Raw genomic sequence first — 22,090 nt, 5'->3', positions numbered from 1 at the left:
AGGTCACCACGGGGTTTGGCAAGAGAAGAATGTATGGAGGTTCAAGAGCTTAAACTCCAGAGATGGTAGAGATAAGAGAAGGGTTGAAGGTTTCAAGCCAAGTTCTTAAAGATAAGAGACAACATGGTGAAGGTAGATTCAGGAAGAGGAGTAGACGGAAGAGAAGGGGTTCGAAGAAATTGAAGACGTAGAAGAATACTCAAAAAAAGAATTAGAAAATGTAGAAGAATACTAATAGAGATTAAGCTTGTCAGTTTCTTTCAGCATTATAAGAAGATATAACTCTAATAGAGAAAAACATGTATAAAATATATCTTCCTCTATGCTGCTCTCAGATCACCAATCTGATGCTTCGATTGGCAGAGAAAGGGGGGCAAAATATCAGTGCACCCGGCCAGAATTCTGTTAGATCACTCCTTCATCTCCCCCTTCAAAGTGTTGTTCACTGCTTGAAAACAGCGATCACGTGTCACACGATTTCGTCAATCTCTCTTTTTACATAAAATCCTCTCAAATTGGCTGAAAGCTACATGCTTTCTTTTACATGTCATCCTAATCTAGAAGTTGTCTATAGTTTTATGGATTTTTATAAGAGATAATATCTAGAATATAAAAAATTGGCTAAAATCTAATATTTTTGAACCATGGACACTAACACTAATGTCTAAAATGGCATTAGCTATCTAAATCAATAAGAAAGCCACACTCTAGATTTTTTTTTACATAGTGTGCACGTAGTGGCACGACATCCACCCCTCCTAACCTACACATCCTCTAGCGTGTGCCAAAGTCTTACGGATTTGCAGTGTTAGAAGAAGTATCTTTTGCCATGTCAATGTCTTCATCTTCTGCCTCTTCTTCTTCCTCTATGTCTTCATGCTCTTGAATTATATCAAAGTCTTCTAACTCATATGTTGAACTTTCACTTCATTTGAAGAGCTTGATTCTTTTTCTAGCTATGGGTATCTTCATGCTTGTTCCATCCAATTCAGCCAATGAATGTGTGGCATTTTCATGAATGACCTTTACCACATACAAGCCAAACCAACGCTTTACCATCTTCCTAGAAGCACTGTATTGATTGTCTAGGCTACTGCAAGCACCCAGTCATTTTCTTGAATTGATCTTGGCCGAAGTTGATGTCTCTTATCAAATCTTCTTTTGTTCTTTAGTATTTCTGTCTTTAGCTTCTCAATAGTTGCTTGAACATCTTCAGGCCTTCTTTCTAGTTGCCATATGCGCAAAGTCAACAACTCTTCTCTACTGATGCTGCCTTCCTCCCAAGGTAGAAGACTCCATGTGAGAATAGATTCTTCAATTGGCATAATTGATTGTTGTCCATGCATAAGTTCAATTGGCATATAACCAGTCACTATACTATGAGTAGTTGAGTCATGCCATAATGCAAAAGGTAGCATTTTAGGTCATTCTTTGATCTTTCCTCTACAAGACTTTGCTAGAGCTTTGAGAATAGGTTGGTGCCCTCTCTCACTTTTTCCATTGCCTTCAGGGTTGTAGGCTGATGTTAAAGCCAACTTAATGCCAAATTTAGGAAAGACGTTGCATGCCTCATCGGCATCCAATTCTCCTCTATCTGCAGTTACCTTGCCAACACAACCATATCTGCAAAACACATCTTCAAGCAAAAAAAGACAAACAACTTGAGTGGTCTTGGTTGTTAAGGCTTTGCCTTCAACTTGATTGGTTAGATCCTCTCTTGCAAGCACTAAATATTGCATATTCCATATCCTTGTAGGCATGGTTACAAGATCAATCACCCATCTATAATACAAGGGATAAGTTGGTTGTAACCCATCTTGATGCTTAACCATAGAGTACATCTGGCATACATAACATGTTTCAACAAAATACTCTATGTCCTGATACATATTTTGCCACCAATATTTTTCTTTAACTTTAACAAAGGTTCCCCATATGCCTTTATGGCCAACCCACAGGCTTTCATGAAATTCCTTCATTACCTGTTGTTGTAATCTTTTGTTACCTAAAACTCGGACATGCGCTCCTTTCTTCTTCTTTGCGTGCTTCCATAGATGCCATTCTTTAAGGAAAAAAGCCATAAGCTTTCCTCTTAATATGCTTGAACTCTTGATCAGTTCAGGACTCCTCCTTCTTCATTGTGCTTCAATATTGGCCAATCTTCTTCATAATCGTTTTCCAGGAAATGAACTAGAACTTGAGTAATGCAATGAGCATGCTAGCTTCTGGTTGATCACCCTTCTTCCATAGATAAATCTTTTATCTTTGTTGTTGTATGCTGATTTAGAACAGTACCTTTTCCCATTCTTATTGTACTTAATGCTATACCATTAAAAATATCAACTTCACCTGCAAGATTCAGCTTTGGGTTTGTATATGCAGTAACTGAAAATGTACTTTCAATAACCATAGAATAAAATTCAGCAAGTATAGATTCCTTAGCTTCATCTTCTTGCATAAGCTCTTTTTCATTGTCATATATCGCATCTGATACCATGTCAGCAATTGGATTCACATTTCCTGCAATATGCTTTAATTTGGGGTTGAGAGATTTAATATATGCAATCCATCTTAGCATAGCAATGTCGGGTGTAGAGCAGTTAGCAATCATGCCCAAGAGTGGAAGACAATCAATTTCTACCACTACGGAAGCACCTATAAAGTATTCATATCACACTTTAATGCTATTACAACTCCCCGCAATTCCCTTTTTACTTGTGCATGCCTTCTTTGACGTTCATTGAGAACCTTTGCTCCAAAATGAAATGTATATCTGTTACCTTCAAGGTCTTCTTGGCCAATAGCCAATCCTATCCCAATGGGACTTGTATCCACAGTAAGGATGATGAGTTGACCATTTGAATAATAAGCCCTTTTCAAAGTGGGGGCTAAAATTAACAACTTTTTCAGTTTGCATACAATGAGAGTATGCTCCTCCCCCCAAGAGAATCTTTGGCCTTTTCTTAATAATTGATAGAGATTTTCGGTGACATGAGCAAAATGTGGTATCCATGTGAGATAGAATACACATGCGCCAAGAAATCTTCTCACCTTTGAGATATTTGTGCATTTTTCTTGCATTCTGCTGATGGAATCTATCTTGATTGGAGAAGGTTTATGTCTATAGGGGCCACATAGATGTCCAACCACTAGGACTTCTTCTAGTCCAAAAATCGACTTAGCTCTATAAAGGATAAGATGTACCTCTTCTAGCCTTGTCAAAATCCTATCACAATATTGAATATGGTTAAATACAAATGATTTGCACCCATCTTTGTCAAGCTCCTCATTCTTTTCATTGACTTCACATCCCTCAATAATAGGTACATCATCAAGAAACAGAAGAGTAAGTTGTGGAATAAAGTCCCTTAAGACTTTGTGCATGGAATTCATCATATGGGCTATGGAGTTTGTTGCACCTTGTGGTAGAGTGCACATGAGGACCAATCCAAGAGGTGTCTTCACTGTGGTAATGTCTCAAATTTCTAATGAAAGGTGAAATTGGTCATATCCTGAATATAGGTCGCTCGGAGAATAAATTTCTCTACCTGCAAAAGCTTCAGCAAACTCATCAACAATTGGACCACCCAAACCAACATTTCAGATTGTGACACGATTAACAGGCTATAAATCTTGGATGAATCATAAAGATCCATTTTTCTTGGGCACGATAAATCATCGGTTTGAGTAAGGTGCTGAAGAAGGTTCTAAAATCTTCATTCTGATCTTCTTATTTAGAAGTTTCAATAATTTTGGCAAATGTGTCCTTGGAATAGGAATAGGCTTGAGGTTCCAAGGTACATGTGGGACCGTAAATTTTACCATAGGAGCCACAATATTTGGATCCACATAGCCTATTTCACTTGGTCGAAATGCAAAAGCTTTTCCATGTTTCATAAGGATTTGCATAAAAGAGTGTTTTTCAACTAGTGAAAGGAAAGAAGTTTCACCTATTTTGAGCTCTTTTATACTTTTAGATGTGAACTTGTGACCAATGTTGGAAGGATCATGAAGATTGGGCTGATTTGCTGCCCTATCAGCCAGTCCTTCACTTTCAGGAGCAGTGGGATTGCCATAGGCTTGACTTTCTTATCCACCATCTTGTATTTTGTCTCCACTGGCACTTCAGCCTTGTTGAGTAAACCAATGTCTTACTGCTCAACAATTTCTTGAATTGCTTGATAAAAATTCAATGTACATACTTCTATTACTGATTTATCTCAGATGTGAAGCTGATTCTTGGTCATATCAATGACAATCAAGAAGATTTCTATGTGGATACACTTCATGAAGAGTAACATGACTTGTGTTGCTTATTTACATGACATAGAAGATGTTCTTACTCTACCTGTAGAAGGAAATGGAGCTGCCTACACCAAAGAGAAATCAATGAATCCATTTGAATACCTTGAAGACATGAAAGTGCAAAAGTTTGAAGACATTTTTGCTGTCTCAAAGATTGTACCTTTGCTTGAGGGGGACCATAAAGACAAGAACCAGATGACTAATGTAAGCAAAGTCCATGAAAATGATGACCATGAAGGAAAGATCAAAGAGAAAAAGAAGAAGAAGAAAAATCATGAAGACTCTGAAGTGGCAAGCAAAGTGAACAGTAAGTACATGATCAAAAATGGCAGGTTGGACTACTCCGACAAGAAGACTTACAATAAATTGAGTAATGCTAAAAACTACAAGGGCCTACCGGTCCTTGATCCAATTTTTTATTGACTTCTTTAGCCTTATAATGTCTAGTCTAAATGTCTTTATCATAAGCTTGTAAAACTCCTCATGTAGCCTTGTACTATAGCCTTTGTAAGGCCCCTGCTACAGCCTCTGGATGACCATCATGTTTGTGGTACCCACACTTAGCCTTTTCTGCGATAGCCTCTGGTGTTTTTCCATGTTTATGGTGTGCCCACACTTTGCAGGTGTTACTTTCACTAAAGCCTCTACACGCTTTGTACTTTCTGGTTGTGATTGAGGAGGGGTGTTGAGATATTTGCAATCACGCCTAATGTAGCCTCTTTGTATGAGGCAGTTTGGGCTTAGGACATGCAGGCTGCAGTAATCCTGTATGCACAAAGAGGGAAGATTGCTACCCATCCAACAACTATAAAGCATTGTAGTTGACTACCACTTTTCAACATAGAATGAATACAATGTCATGATGCTTTGTACTTTCAGTTAAGTGTCTTGTCATTGTCAATACTACACAAGAATGTCTTTATGAGTCCAAGTCTCAATCTTGGAACCTAATTCACATGTGTAATAACAGTTGTCTTCTTTGTCAATGTCATCATGAGTTCTCTCTTCATCTTCCATCCTCCATAGCTTCCGCAGTGTGCCATGCTCTAGATCCCGCATTTTTAACATGGTATCAGAGCCCAGACGGGCATGGCACTACTCCTCCAGCTCCATTTCACTCTCATCTAGCTCAATTTGAGCTCAGTCCAGCTCAAGCCAAGTCTAGGACCTCATCTCCTACTCTTTCTTCTCACTGCCTTGCTTGGTAGCCATAGCTACACATCACATACCCTACTTTGAGTGCTCATATCTCCTCATAGAGACCATATCTCTTCACGATTCCTTCTGGGGGAATCTTTCCCAACTCAAGGTGCTCCTCTTCGTCACATCACAGCATGGCATTGCTGCACCTACCTCCTATCATTGGGCAATTAACTCATCGCTGTCCAGATCCATCCGCATGCTGGTCATACGCCTCGTTCACACTGTACTATCCACGATTAAATATGTGACCATAGGGAATTTGAAGAGCAGTGTTCAAACTTCCTTCCACTCAAATATCCGACCAAATGATCAAGCATGTGCGTTGCTGCAGCCGAAAACACAGTCGCTTGTCACTGAACCCTAAAGAAGAAGCCATAGCCACAACATCAAAGCTTCATCTCTACTTCATTTTTTGGCTCAAGGATCCTCTGCCACTCAGATCTGACTGAACACTAAAGATTCTAACAAGGATTGCTCATCAAATCACATTAAGGAGGGGAGCTTTGTGCTTGGAAGATTTGAAAGAATTGAAGAAATCAAGCAGCTCAAGCAACAACCACATCAAGCTCCTCTTCCAACTCATCCTTCTCACTCCTTTCACTCAACTGAAGGTTTTTCTACTCTAATCTACTCCAAAACTTAGTCTTCAACAACAAGAAATCATAACATCAAAATCAACAAGAAGAAGGTTCAAGAAGATCCAACATCAACATCAAGCTCATCAAGAACAGTATCTATTGATACTTATCAAGTGTTACTTGACACATTCTTCTTGTATCCTTTGATACACTTAAGTACAACACTCTTACTAATTTATCTCAGATGTGAAGCTGATTCTTGGTCATATCAATGACAATCAAGAAGATTTCTATGTGGATACACTTCATGAAGAGTAACATGACATGTGTTGCTTATTTACATGACATAGAAGATGTTCTTACTCTACCTGTAGAAGGAAATTGGAGCTGCCTATACCAAAGAGAAATCAATGAATCCATTTGAATACCTTGAAGACATGAAAGTGCAAAAGTTTGAAGCCATTTTTGCTGTCTCAAAGATTGTACATTTGCTTGAGGGGGACCATAAAGACAAGAACCAGATGACTAATGTAAGCAAAGTCCATGAAAATGATGACCATGAAGGAAAGATCAAAGAGAAAAAGAAGAAGCAAAAAAATCATGAAGACTCTGAAGCGGCAAGCAAAGTGAACAGTAAGTACATGATCAAAAAGGGCAGGTTGGACTACTCTGACAAGAAGACTTACAATGAATTGAGTAATGCTAAAAACTGCAAGGGCCTGCCGGTCCTTGATCCAATTTTTTACTGACTTCTTTAGCCTTATAATATCTAGTCTAAATGTCTTTATCATAAGCTTGTAAAACTCCTCATGTAGCCTTGTACTACAGCCTTTGTAAGGCCCCTGCTACAGCCTCTGGATGACCATCATGTTTGTGGTACCCACACTTAGCCTTTTCTGCGATAGCCTCTGGTGTTTTTCCATGTTTATGGTGTGCCTACACTTTGCAGGTGTTACTTTCACTAAAGCCTCTACACGCTTTGTACTTTCTGGTTGTGATTGAGGAGGGGTGTTGAGATATTTGCAATCACGCCTAATGTAGCCTCTTTGTATGAGGCAGTTTGGGCTTAGGACATGCAGGCTGCAGTAATCCTGTATGCACAGAGAGGGAAGATTGCTACCCATCCAACAACTATAAAGCATTGTAGTTGACTACCACTTTTCAACATAGAATGAATACAATGTCATGATGCTTTGTACTTTCAGTTAAGTGTCTTGTCATTGTCAATACTACACAAGAATGTCTTTATGAGTCCAAATCTCAATCTTGGAACCTAATTCACATGTGTAATAACAGTTGTCTTCTTTGTCAATGTCATCATGAGTTCTCTCTTCATCTTCCATCCTCCATAGCTTCCGCAGTGTGCCATGCTCTAGATCCCGCATTTTTAAGATTTCATAGGCATTCTTTATAGCTAAATCTTCTAACGTTTTCTTCATTCTACCATTGCCATAATTTGGCTTCACTGGAAGACCAGTTTCAATTGCATGAAATTTTCCATCTTTCCAAAAGATGAGCTTCTGTGCTTCAACCTCACAGAAGGAAGAACACTCCCTCTTGTCATGTTGCTGGCTATCACACCAAATACAGCGCCTCTTAAAGCCTTCTCTCATGGATCTTTGAATTGATGACCTTCCTCGTTCTTCAACTTTGACATCCAGCTTCTCCACCTTGGAACTCATTTCTGTAAGATCCAGATGAAGGTCACGCATGCTTTTAATGAGTTCATCTATGATATCATTTTTAGAAGGAACAGATGAAGAAAGAGTTGGTTGATTAGTCAAAGGAATAGGGGATTTTGAAGGTGGAACAAGCTCCATCAATAGAGTTGTTGAATTTGAAGTAGAACCCACCAATCTTAGTCGTATCCGCTCTCTTCGATAAATCATGTTAACTGCATAAGTAACATTTGCCCCTGCAGTCTTGACTCGTGATTTGGAGGTAGCATCTTCTAGGTGATCAGCAAGCTTCTCTTGGAGAATGGGATCTACAGCTTTAAGGAATAATTCAATCTTCTGACCTTCCATACTTTGTTGGTCTTCAACATCAAGTTGTCCAAATTTGCTTTCAAACTCAAGGTATAAAGCGGTTGCGGCTAAACCTTTGTTGGGTTTCTCAACCCAATCAGTGAAACTTTTCTTCGTCATTAGGCTAGAGTCTTCTAAGAAGAATTCTTTGCGTTAGGGCTTTTTTGAATGCAGCCCACCAATTCGCATCTTGTTGAAAAAGACCATGGCTTCTTTCTTGAAGACCATGCTTGGCTAGTCTGAAAAATAGTGACTCCATGCATGTTGCGGTACACCAAAGAAGAGCATTTTCTCAACATATAATCTAATAAAAACAGAGACATTTTGACCATTACATTGTTTTAATTCATGCCCAACTTCCTCTAGGGCCTTGATAGCTGTGGAATCAAATCTTGCATTTGTTGTTGTTACTCTAACATTTGGATTTGTTGTTGCTAGGTCTGTTGTAGTATGTGCACCAATTATTGTAGAGTATTTCATGAAGAATCCCCTATCTTGGAGTTCTCTTACACCAACCTTCACGTCACATTCACCAATGTCGTAGTGCGTAGGGTTGAAGGTCACCACAGGGATTTGGCAAGAGAAGAATGTATGGGGGTTCAAGAGCTTAGACTCTTGAGATGGTAGAGATAAGAGAAGGGTTGAAGGTTTCAAGCCATGTTCTTGAAGATAAGAGATAGCACGATGAAGGTAGATTCAAGGAGAGGATTAGACGGAAGAAAAGTGGTTCGAAGAAATTGAAAACGTAGAAGAATACTCAAAAAAAGATTTAGAAAATGTAGAATAATACTAACAAAGATGAAGCCTATCAGTTTCTTTCAGCATTATGAGAAGATATAACTCTAATAAATAAAAACATGTATAAAATATTACCTTCCTATGTGTTGCTCAAATCACCAATCTGATGCTTCCATTGGCTCCAAAAGGGGGGTAAAATATCAACGCACCTGGCAAGGATCACTCCTTCTTCATCTCCCCTTTCGAAGTGTTGTTCACTGCCTGAAAACAGTGATTGTGCGTCGTACGATTTCGTCAATCTCTCTTTTTACATTAAATCCTCTCAAATCGGCTAAAAACTACATGCTTTCTTTTACATGTCATCCTAATCTAGAAGTTGTATGTAGTTTTATGGATGTTTACAAGAGATAATATCTAGAATATCAAAAATTGGCTAAAATCTAATATTTTTGAACCAGGAACACTAATACTAATGTCTAAAATGGCATAGACTCTCTAAATCAATAAGAAAGCCACACTCTAATTTTTTTTTATATGGTGTGTGCGTAGCGGCACAACACTAGTTAAAAGTGGCTTGGTCTTTGGCTGGTCAAAATAAAGGATCAAACATGAAGTAAAAAGGAAGAAGGGAGAGTTGGCAATCACACAAAGGGAACCAGAGTAGATAGAGAGAGGAGAGAGTTGCTCCACTTTGGCTCATATTTTGACATCAAGCTCTCACTCTTTTTGTGTTGTATGCTAACTTGTCACTTTTGCCTCTATGCATTGATCCTTGGCCTCCTCCCCTTGGACTTCTTCTACAAGGTATGCTTCTTTTGGGCTATGTCAAGGGCTTGAGTGTAGGCTCCTATTGTGGCTCTTATAATGACTGGGGTTGGATCAAAAGAGATGACACCCCTCTATATCATCGGGTCTAATGTTTTTTGGATCGATCATGGGATGTGCTAGTACAAGTACTTGATATCTACATCTAAATTATCCAACAATTGGAGATGATTGTTTTGGACCACTTGAATTCACTCCAAATCCTTGTCATGCTATTGTTGAGGGTCTTCTAATACTCTACAAGTAGAAGCAATTTGGGATCTTGAGAGACAATGCTCATTTTGCAAAGTTAAAGAAGCCTTGGGATAGAGCTACCTTGGGAAGCTTCATCATCACTAAAGGGGATGGGTTCTTCTTTGATGATGGTCTTCCCTTTGTGGGCCGAGGAGTGGATCTAGGTTGTGCCAATGGAGTTTGCAAGGTATGCTTCCTTTCCCCTCATGAATTGAGCTCTGGGGATGTGAAGGGATCTAAGATCTCCTCTACCTTGAGCCCCAATATGCGAGAAGCGAGCTTTTGGAGCGAGCTTTTTTTTGCAACCTTGAGTTTTATTCCACATAGTCCACTTGGTCCTCTTTTTCTTTTGGGCATATTCAAGCACCAATGTTGCTCCTCCATTGCCACCACCACCCCTATCCCTACCACCACCACCACCACGACCATCACTAGCACCATTAGCACCACCACAACCACCACTACATCTTACTCTCACTCTCCTCATTAGAACCACAACCAATTCTCCTCTCTCTCCTCATATGTTGGGGACCAACCATCGACATCTCACTCCCCTCAATAATATTACCACCACTAGCATTGCCACTACACCACCACATCTTACTCTCCTCCTCCTCATTAGAACCACAACCAATTTTCCTCTCTCTCTCTCTCTCTCTCTATATATATATATATATATATATATATATATATATATATATATATATATATATATATATAATTTCTTGGAGACCCACAACATGCATCTCCCTCTCCTCCTCTCGTTGAGCATAGCCCAACTCTCCTTTCACTCCTCTCAGCTCCTTTCCATCTCTTCTCAGCTCAGTTTGAGAACTAGACCCTATCTCCAACTTCATTTGCATTCCTACCTTCAATGAAGCTTCCATGGCAGCCATAGACAGCAGCACCCTATTAGATTAAAGCTTTCATATCTCTCTCTACAGGCCAAATCTCTCTAAACTTCCTTCTGGAGAAGTGTTTCTCTACTTCCAAAGCTCCTGCTTGGCACCTCAATCATTGATATTGGGCAAGTATAGCTTCAGCATTACCTCTTTTCAGAGTTGCTGCCATAACTGTGTCTGTGGATAACACCTACTTACCTCTGTTAGAGTAGCCATATCTGATCAACCAGGCCATATCTCTTTGAGCTTTCTTCTGAAGAGTTTTTCTTCAGGTCAAGCTGCAACTTCTTGGCACAAAAATCAAGGAGATTGATGCACACCATGTCCGGTATTTGCATTTTCCCAAATCTGGGTGCAGTTTTGACAGCAACCACTTTGAAGGCTTAGATCTCTCAACTCGAGCATAATGAGTACAAACCCTCTTAAGAGGAGTTAGACCCATTAGTGAGGGTCCTCTATCTCAAAGGGTTTGAGAAGATTCAACCTGTGGAGCGCGTGGGAGCTCATTTACCAGTTGATGGTCCCTATTTTGACAAGACAGCCATAGCCACTTACCTTTAAGCTCATTTTTCCTTCATTTTCTCTCTCCTACCTTTTTGAAGATCATCAAGTCAAACTCAAGCAACAAACTTCAAATTTCAAACTAGTATCTTTTGATACTTCATTGCCATTTCTTGTTTCTTTTGACACATACAAAGATCAACTCATTCCTAGTTATTCTAAGTCATTTGAAGCTAATTTGCTGCTAGTCTCTCAAGTCGAACATGGGCAAAGATTCTCTAATTGCCCATTTCAAAGGAGTCAGGTTTCATACCTGGCAGACCCGCATCAAATTGATCCTGATGAAGAAGGGCCTCTGGGCCATTACCACTGGAAAAGAAAAGAAGCCTTGTGATGCAGATTTTGCTGTCACTTGGCAAAAGAATGATGATAAGGCTCAAGCCATTATCAAGCTGGAGCTAGATGACAGCTATATCCACCATGTGGATAACTGTGAGACCTCACAGGATACATGGAAGAGACTTGACACCTTGTTCGGTGCACAGTCTAAATCATCAAAGTATGGTCTCCTAATTGAGTTTTTCAGGCTTGAAATGAAGTCCAGCACATCACTTGCCACACAACTAAATTACATGGAATGACTTCTAACCCAACTTGCAGGAATCAACATTAAAATGGAAGAAGATGTTTGCATCGGTGTTCTACTTAAGAGTTTGCCTCCTGAATATAATAATGTATCAACAACTTTAATCAACATGCCAAATCCTGAACTTGTTGATATCCAGGCATCATTGTTAGAGGAAAAGAAGCTAAAAACTAAGGAAGAACCAAGTACCTCTAGAGATGAGTATGCATTATATGTTGGCAACAGGTACAAAGGCAAGAAGGATCATCTCTTCTGTGACTTCTGCAAAAGGACCGGACACACCGAGAAGTTCTACCACGCCAGAAAGAGGTCCAGAAAGGCCTATCTAGTTGCAGTCAAAGAATAAGAAGAAAATGGAGCAAAGGAAGAAGAAGAAGAAGACCACCAGGAGAAGGACAAACCTCATCAGTCCTTTTTTAGTTTTGTATTTCCTAGCCCTAATGCCTCAAACATAAACTTGTAAAATCCTCAGTTATTCTTGTACTACAACCTCTGTACACTTTGTGAGGTCCCTGCTACAACCTCTGGATGTCCATCATGTTTGTGGTACCCACACTTAGCCTTTTCTACGACAGTCTCTGATGTTTTTTGCCATGTGTATGGTGTGCCCACACTTTGCAGGTGTTGCTTTCACTAAAGCCTCTATACACTTTGTACTTTTGGTTGTGATTGAGGAGGGGTGTTGAGATATTTGCAATCACACCTACTTTAGTCCCTTTGTGAGAAGCAGTGAGGGCTCAGGACCAGAATCCCATATGCACAGTAGGAGAAAGTACCCCCACTCAATGCATATAAAGCATTGTACTTGCACTCTTTTTCTAATGCAATGATAGTACTATTTTCTTTCCAGTAAAGTGTCATGTCACTATCAATACACAAGATTGTGTTTATGAGTCCAAGTCTCAATCTTGGAACCTAATTCACTTGTGTAACAATTTGTCCTAGTTAGGGTCAATGTCTTCATGAGTTTCTTTCAACCTCCATAGCTTCTGCATCTACCATGCTCTAGATCCCATGTATTTCACACTCCGTATACATTCACATTCCCCTCTCTCAATTATTTGTATACATATTATAATTACATTATGATGTATTAGTACTTCAATTATGCACACATGAGTAAAACTAGATACACTTACACTTACACATTCCTCTCTCTCTCTCTCTCTCTAAAAATGCATTAATAGTTCTCTCTCCTTAACTTATTTATGTCACTAAGAAATCTTCATTTTAAAATCCAGACTTTAACAATCAAATATTTTAATATATTGATATATTTCACATTATATTGCATGAGCTTACTATAAAAACTACTTTAAAAATACTAAATCCACAAATGCATTTGGAAGTTAGTGAACTACTATGGGCAAAGAAAATGAACATATTTATTGCAAATATTAAATATCAATCTGGATGTCCATTGCTTGAGGGTGTTCTCTAACAAACTCCTAGACTACCCCGTGAAAACATGCTAGCTCAATCAAACATGGAAGCATGTATTCCAAGACAATATTGCTAACGAGAGAGAGAGAGAGAGAGAGAGAGAGAGAGAGAGAGAGCGCTCTATATATTAGTAAGGGAGAACCATTCGTTGCAATGCATGTCACAGTCCAATGTAATACAAGTTCTATTGATTTAGAGTGCTTGTACAAATGTTTCCATATTGCAAACATGAGAGAGAGAGAGAGAGAAAAAAAACTATTTGTTGAAACACCTTTCATAATACAATATAATATAGATTCTATTAATCCAAAGTACTAGCACAAATTATTTTTGAGTTGCAAAAGACAGAGAGAGAGAGAGAGAAAGAGAGAGAGAGAGAGTGAGTGAGTGAGTGAGTGAGTGAGAGAGAAAGAAAGACAAAGAGAATGAGCTACTTATATGTAGAGAGAGAGTGTGTGTGTGAAGGTGGTGGTGAAGGTAATGATGGCGGTGGTGGTGGTGGTGGTAGGGCTAGCAGTCATAGGTGGCGATGGCGGTGGCCGTGGCAATGTGGTGGTGGTGGAAGTGGAAGTGGAGATGGGTACATCTAAGGCTGGAATAAGTGAAATATATGGAATAAGAATAGAGGGGTTTCAAAAAAAAAACTCGCTCAAAAAACTTACTTCTTGCCCTTCCCTTATCTATGGCAACCAGATTGGCATATGGAGCTTCTATGACTTTTCCAAGATATACTATAAGCAACCCTTTGGGAGAAGGGGTTGGGGATGAAGGTTACAACCTGCTATTGTAGTGCTGCTTCCAAGTTAGTGCTAGAAGGATAGGATAGAGGAGTGGAAGAAGAGGGCCTCGTGACTTTAGGGTTAGCAGTCACTGAAGCAAGAATCGTTAAGGTGAGCAAGGCTAGAGGATGGGATTGGGCATCAACATCCCAATCATCTTCTAGACACAATAGGGGTGGAAGCTAAGAGCAAGGATCCATGAGAGTAGCATAAAATGTGTGGAGTGCACCTTTCTAAGAATCACAAAGTTTTTATTGGAATCTTGTCTACAAGTCTTAAGTGTCTCCAAATCCACGTAGATTGCATTGTCTAAATTGGTCACTAGAGACAATCTCTCGTTGAGATGGCAAGCTCAACACGTGCGGACATTGAGGCTAGATGAGTTTGCATATCTACACTTAGCACGTTGGTTGTCATTATGATACTCACATGGCCACTGACTTATCACTTATTATATTTAGTTTGTTACACCTACCCACAACTGGCAAAGATATAACGCCAGTCGATTAGTGTAGTCGGTTATGCACAGTTTGACTTAGAAGGCCACTTTCCTTTATGTTATATCTTATCTATACTTTGTGTACATTGTATAGTGTGTGGAAGAAGAAATAAAATCGGCAAGAAAATGTTTTGCCCTCCATCTCTCTTCTTGTGTTCTTGAGTGAGCTTCCTCTTGTGTATACAACAGTGTGTGTTTGGCGCAGCAGCTCAAGCATATCCCCCCATCACGTGATTCTTGGCATGGTATCAGAGCTGCACCACCAAGAGAGACTGATTTTGAAGGCTGAAGTGAAGGAGAAGAAGCAAGATTTGAGCAAGCAAGCAACGGGTAAGAAGCTCTCCCATTCTTCCACTCTCTCTCTTGGATAGTGCCTATGGAGGCACCGGAAGCAGGGTCGAGCAAAAATCTCAAATTGCTGTGAGATTTGGTGTGCGAGCAGATCACTGTATATTCTGTAGATAAGCCCATTAGGGGCTAACCGCGCAATTATTTTGTGTGTGTGAGGCCATTTCAGGCTCCGTTTTAGAGTCGCAAGGTTACGGACAGTAGTTTCAGGATACACTGTTATTTCGACTGTATTGACCAAAAGTAGGCACGTAGGTTACAGATTTCGAATCTATAATTTTTGAGGTGTTTGCAGGAAGCAAACATAAGGTTTATCTGCAAATAGGTTGCAGATTACATGTACTATTGAGCAATCAGTGAAAAAGGTTGCTTGATGTATTGCTATGCACGTGTTGTGAAAGATTGCAGAAGACTAGCTTGATGTGTCGTATCCTTGTTTGTGATAATAGCAGAGAACAGTGGAAATCCCATTATTGAGAAGCTCAACAAGAACAACTACCCTTCATGGAAGTTTCGTGTGACGAACTTCCTCATTAGAAAGGACCTTTATGAGTTTGTTTTAGGTGAAGAAAAGGAGCCAGAGCTGGATATCCCTCTGACTGTAGATGAATTAAAAGCATGAAAAGAATGGAATGTGAAAGACAAAAAGGTGATGTACTGATTATCTGCAATCATTGATAATACAATGTTGGGACATAACAGGAATGCAAAAAATTCACATGCAGCTGGGATAATTTTTGAGAGCATGTTTTCAGTAAATACAAAGGTACAAAAGATTCAACTGAAGCAAGAGTTGAATGCCTTGAAGAAAGGAAAAATGTCTATCAATGAGTATGTGTTGAAGGTGAGGAGCATTGCAGATGCTTTAGTAGCAATTGATGCAATGCCAGATGATGATGATTTGGTTTAATCCACTCTGAGTGGCCTTAACAATGAGAAGGCATGGAAATCATTTGTTATTTCAGTATATATACGGAAGCCATTTCCAGATTTTGATGAGCTGATCTCTCTCATGATTACTGAAGAGATCAATATGTAGGGTGATTCATCTGAAAGAAATGGTGAACAGGTCCAAGCATTTTACTTGAGTTCAGAAAGGGGACTTTGTAGATCCTCTTCGAGAGGCTATGGTATGGGACGTGCTAGCGATAACCAGCAAAACAAGTTCAATCAACAGTTTGGTGAAATGCAGGTTTTTGGAGACAGAGGAAACTTTAGAGGCAAGGGGAGCTCTAGAGGAAGAGGTGGATGGTAGAACAAAGGCTCTGGAAATTTTTCTATTGTTTGCCATTATTGTGGCAAAACATGACATATTCAGCCAATTGTTATACTAAGAAGGATGATATCGCAGTAGCAAATTGCAGCAAGGAAATTATGCATCTTCACGACAAAATGAAGATAAAAATGAGTGTTTGTCTGTTATGTAGCATATGATGAATGCAGTTACAGGAAAGGGAACACATGATGATGTATAGTATGTCGATTCAGGTGCATCTAATCATATGACCAGTCATGTTGAATGGTTTGGAGAGATGCAAGACTTACAAAACCCAGGTTACGTGTAGACGAGTGATGATTCATGCCACCCAATTTCACACATTAGAAAGGTTCCCTTGTCCTTGTATGATGGCAAGACAAAGAGTCTAACAGATGTATTACATGTGCCATCAATTACAAAGAATCTAGTGTCTGTTGGCCAAATGGTAGAGCAGGGGTTGTAGGTCCGATTCAATGCAAAAGGTTGTTTTGTAGAAGACTTTAATGATAAGTATAGATTGGTCGCAAAAGGAAGTAGAGTTGGTCGAATGTTCACTTTAGATGCTAGAATTCCTACAATAGATGCTGCTATGTATGTTAAAGGAAAAGGAGTAGTTGCAGATATTGAAATATGGCATAAACGTATTGGACATGCAAATGTGCAAAGGTTGAAATTGATGCAGTCCAGAGGATTGGTTACAAGGTTGCCTTATTTTAAAGTTGTAGAATTGCATAAAGTCAGTGAAGCATGCAAGTTTGGTAAGCAGGTGAGACAACCCTTATCACATGATAGAGAAGTGAGCAAAAATATACTTGATGTAGTACATACAAATGTTTGGGGGCCTACACAGAATGTATCTCTTGGTGGTAGCAAATACTTTGTCACATTTATTGTTGACTGTTCAAGGAAGCTATGGGTATACTTCATGAAGAAAAAGAGTGATGTGTTTGAGCACTTCAAATCTTTTAAGGCAGCTGTTGAAATAGAAACATGCTTAAAAGTGAAGTGCTTGAGATTAGATGGAGGGGGAGAGTACCTCTCTAATGAGTTCAGTGGCTTCTTGAGGACTCATGGGATAAAGAGGCAATGTACTTGCAGGTATACCCCATAGCAAAATGGTGTTATAGAATGAAAAAATAGGCATATTGCAAAATTTGAACGGGCATTAATGGCTGAAAAGAATATGCCCAAACATTTTTGGTCTGAGGCTATCCATAGTGCTATCTACATTATAAACAGAACTCCCACAGCTACAGTTCATGGGATGACTCCTAAAGAGTGCTTTACTGGCAAGAAGCTTGATGTATCGCACTTGAAGGTATTTAGATGTGTTGCATATGTTCGTGTGCCAGATGAGCTACGGAAGAAGCTTGATCCAAAGGCAAAAAAATGTGTTTTTATTGGATACTCTTTAGAGTAGAAAGGGTATCGCTATTATAACCCTGTCACATGTGAGTTCAGAGTGAGCATGGATGTTATCTTTGATGAGATGGGAAGTTGGTATACACCTGTTGGTGATGTTTTGGATGATGATAATGATCAGGACAGCTATGTGGAGAAAGATAAACAAGAATCATAGAGTCTTAGTGGACCAAAAACATCATCTGGTACTACATCTAAGTGAGCCCTTAGTTTGGGAGACTAAGGAGTAGCCTCACATCTTCAGGTGGATCTATAAGTGTTGCAGGGAAGGACAAAGGAAAGAAAAAAGTTCTGGATGGTAATGATGCATCTACCAATAATTTGGGATTTGATGGATATTCTAGTGGTTTGGAGAGTTTGGATGATGAGCTTGGCATTCCTTCAGTCAGGACACCAGGTGTACAGAGAGCTCATAGTAATGTAAAGGCTCCATTGAATGATTCAGTGGTATATAGATCTAGCAGGGTTAGATACCCTATTAAAAGATTTGGTTTTAAAGGTTATGCATCTCACCATTATGCTTATATGGTGAAACTAGTTGAGGATGTTGAGCCTACTTGTTTTGAGGATGCTGTTGGTCATGCTCATTGGGATGTAGCAATGGATGAGGAGATGGCTGCATTAGAAGCCAATAAGACTTGGGATTTGGTACCCTTACCTAAGAGTAAGAAAGCTATTGGCTGTAAGTGGGTTTACAAAGTCAAGTATAATGCCGACGGTTTAGTTAGCATGTATAAGGCTAGGCTAGTTACAAAGGGCTATGCTAAAACATATGGCATAGATTATGAAGATACATTCAGTCTAGTTGCTAGGATGGCAATTGTTAGGTGTGTGATTGCCTTGGCAGCAGCCAAAGGTTGGAGTTTGTAGCAAATGGATGTTAAGAATACCTTCTTGCATGGTGAATTGTAAGAAGAAAACACCATATTGGGGAATATGGGAATTTCCCATAAGTTTAGGACACATGGTCAAATCTTTGGATTTGTCATAACTTGAACACTATAAATCCAAATCAAGTGCTCCATAGCTCAATAGATTCCATTTTTAAAATGCTTTCCAATGATAGGTCACATCATATGATTTTGAGAAACTTATGGGCATGTTATCTGGGTGCCGCCTTTTTAGTATTCAAAAAATGGGAATTGGAAGACTCCCAAACTCACTAATATTGTGTTAGAAGTGTATATGGAGCAGCCAGCAGGTTATGAGGATTTAGAGTATCCCACATATGTATGCAGGTTAAAGAAGGTGCTCTATGGGCTGAAGCAAGAACCTAGAGCATGGTCTGACAAGATTAGAGAGTATCTTGTCAATATTGAATTTTGTATTTCTGATGCTGATCAGTCACTTTATGTGAGAAAGGGAGATGTAGGTTTGGTCATCATAGTCATCTATGTGGATGGCTTGATTATTAAGGTAATAGTGACAATGGGATTGCTGAAGTTAAGGACTTCTTGAAGAAGAAGTTTGAGATGAAAGGTTTGGGTGAGCTGAGATACTTTCTTGCTATTGAGGTGATCAGATGTGATGATGGTATATGGCTGTCCCAAAGATAGTATGGCTTGGATATGTTATCCAAGTATGGTATGGCAGCATGTAAGCCTCTTTCAGTACCATTGGAGCAAAATGTGAAGTTGAGTGCTGACGTTGGGGATGAGATAAAAGACCCTACTATGTTCAGGAGGATAGTGACAAGTTTGATTTACATGACTATCGCAAGGCCAGACTTGAGCTATGCAATTGGCCTTGTCATTCAGTTTATACAGATGCCTAGAAAGCCTCATTTGGATGCAGTTAGATGTATATTGAGGTATGTGAAGTCCACTTTACATTATGGACTTTTTTATGAGGCAGGTAAGGATGTACAAGTCTTTGGATACACAGATGTAGATTGGGCTGGTAGCATGTCAGACGGAAGATCTACGAGTGGGTTCATGTTTTCCCTTGGTAGTGCAGTAGTTACATGGAGTAGCAAAAAGCAACCTACAGTTTCTTTATCGAGTACAGAGGCTAAGTATAGAGGTGCTACTATGGCAGTGTGTGAGGTGGTATGGCTGCAAAAGTTATTAGGTGATTTGGACATGCAAGGAGATGGTCCAATTGTCATTCATTATGACAACATGAGGAGCATACAGCTAGCTAGGAATCTAGTGTTCCATGCTAGGACAAAAATCATTGAGGTGCACTACCACTTTGTGAGAGAGAAGGTACTTACAGGAGAGATTGACTTGGTATATGTCAGCACACAAGATCAGATAGCTGGCATTTTCACAAAGGCATTGGATACAGAGAAGCTTCAAAAGTTTCGAAGCTTACTGGGAGTTGCAGAGATAGAATTGAGCTTGAGGGGGAGTGTTGAGATGGCAAGCTCAACACGTCCGGACATTGATGATGGACCGCTTGGCTAGATGAGTCCGCACATCTACACTTAGCACGTTGGTGGTCATTATGATACTCATATGGCCACTGACTTATCACTTATTATATTTAGTTTGCTACACCTACCCACAGCTAGCAAAGATATACCACAGTCGATTAGTGTAGTCAGTTATGCACAATTTGACTTAGAAGGCCACTTTTCTTTATGTTGTATCATATCTACACTTTGTGTACATTGTATAGTGTGTGGAAGAAGAAGAAAAATTAGCAAGAAAATGTTTTCGCCTCCATCTCTCTTATTGTGTTCTTGAGTGAGCTTCCTCTTTTGTATACAGTGTGTGTTTGGTGTAGCAGCTCAAGCACATCCCCCCATCACGCGATTCTTGACATCTCTCATACTAGAATGCAGAATTTGTTGCCACTCACTCAATTTGGTCTTGGATGTATTTGGCCAAGTCTAAGTGAGATTGGTGAAATGGATGGTTGTTTCTCTTGAAGCTCTCCTTGTTTCTATTGAACTTGGCCATATAGGTCCTCATTGTCCTACTACACCTATTCCATTTTTTTCAGCAAGGTTTGAACTTGTGCTATTGAAGCAACTTGTATCAATGAAGGCCTCCTACCCAATAGTTCAAGTAGTGCTAGCCAATGTCAAGGTAAAAATCTACCAAAAAGATGATTTCCATGGAAAAGGGATCTTGTTTAGGGAGGTTGGATCTGGGGACTGCTTGGATGGTAGTTGCAAGACTAGTGTACTGACTGTTAACTAGCTAGTGGCTTGCAATTATTCTTCTCTCAGGTGGTTATGATTTTAGGAAAACTACTTTAGCAAAGCAATATAGGACTTAAAGTATAGCTTCCTCTAGTAATGACCAGGGTGTCTAGTAAGAAAAACATGGAGGCCACCCTGTGCAAGATGATGAAGACCTTGGCTTGCATATGAGGCATATACAAAGCCTTAATAAAAAATTTTAATACCTACTACTTTGACTTGTGTCAGTCGAAAATGGCATTGAGGTGATATTTATTTTTGTACACATGGCCAAAAATGGCCTCTCTTAGATTTGATTGGAAGTACTTTAGCAGCCTCTACTACACCATCCATGGGGAGGTGAAGATGCTCCTTCACACACTAAACAGTAAGCTCATAGTCATGTTTTCTCACTTGGGCATGCAATCCATCATGCAACTATAGCAGTATGGACTAGACCTCAAGATGCATTGGGGTACTCTCCCATGGGGCTGCAAATAATACAAAGAAGATTTCTTGTGAATTATCATGAAGGAAGACATCATATACTTGATGACCTTATTTACAAAATCACTCCCTCAATCACACTGAGACCAATTCTGCTAGACAACTATAGCATGTAAAGATGTCTTTCAAGAGGTACTTTGCCACTACTTGTGTTGAGTTATTGGGAAGTGTCCATGCTTCAACCCACTTGGTACACTAACCTGTTACTATCAAAATATACTTTTTTTTTGTGTAGAATACCATAGGTTTGATAGGGCCATCCCCATTTTTGAAAGGGTTATAGTGGTAAGATTGGGTGAAGGGACAATGGATCTTGGGGTAGAGGTTCACAATCCATGAGCCAGCATCATACTTTTGGACAAATCTGTAGACATCTCCATGTAGGCCACCATAGTATGTCTTGTTAGAATTTTTTTAATTGTAATATCTACTGCGAAAGTGGCCTCTAGTATGTTGGAAGAGAGGGAGAGAGACAGAGTGGAGCAAAAGATGAGCCTCAGCTCATTGTTGTTCTTCTTCCATTATTCTTCCATCATACTAACTGAAAGAGACTTACACACATAGATATGACTAACCAAGACTAAATGTGGTTAAGTCACTGACTACACCGACTTATTGAATGTCACACACATGTATAGCTGTATCTAGCTAATGTCAGTCACACACATAAAGATAGACTAACTGAAGAGTAAGAGGAGCTTGATATTCTAACTCTCCCTCTCAAGCTCAAACCATCTAATAAACT

Source organism: Lygodium microphyllum, chromosome 4 (assembly GCF_053477565.2).
Source record: "Lygodium microphyllum isolate KBCC chromosome 4, Lygodium_microphyllum_v1.1.10, whole genome shotgun sequence".
Classification (NCBI taxonomy): Eukaryota; Viridiplantae; Streptophyta; class Polypodiopsida; order Schizaeales; family Lygodiaceae; genus Lygodium; species Lygodium microphyllum.
The sequence above is the reverse complement of the archived record's forward strand: the minus strand, read 5'-3'. Positions refer to the sequence as shown.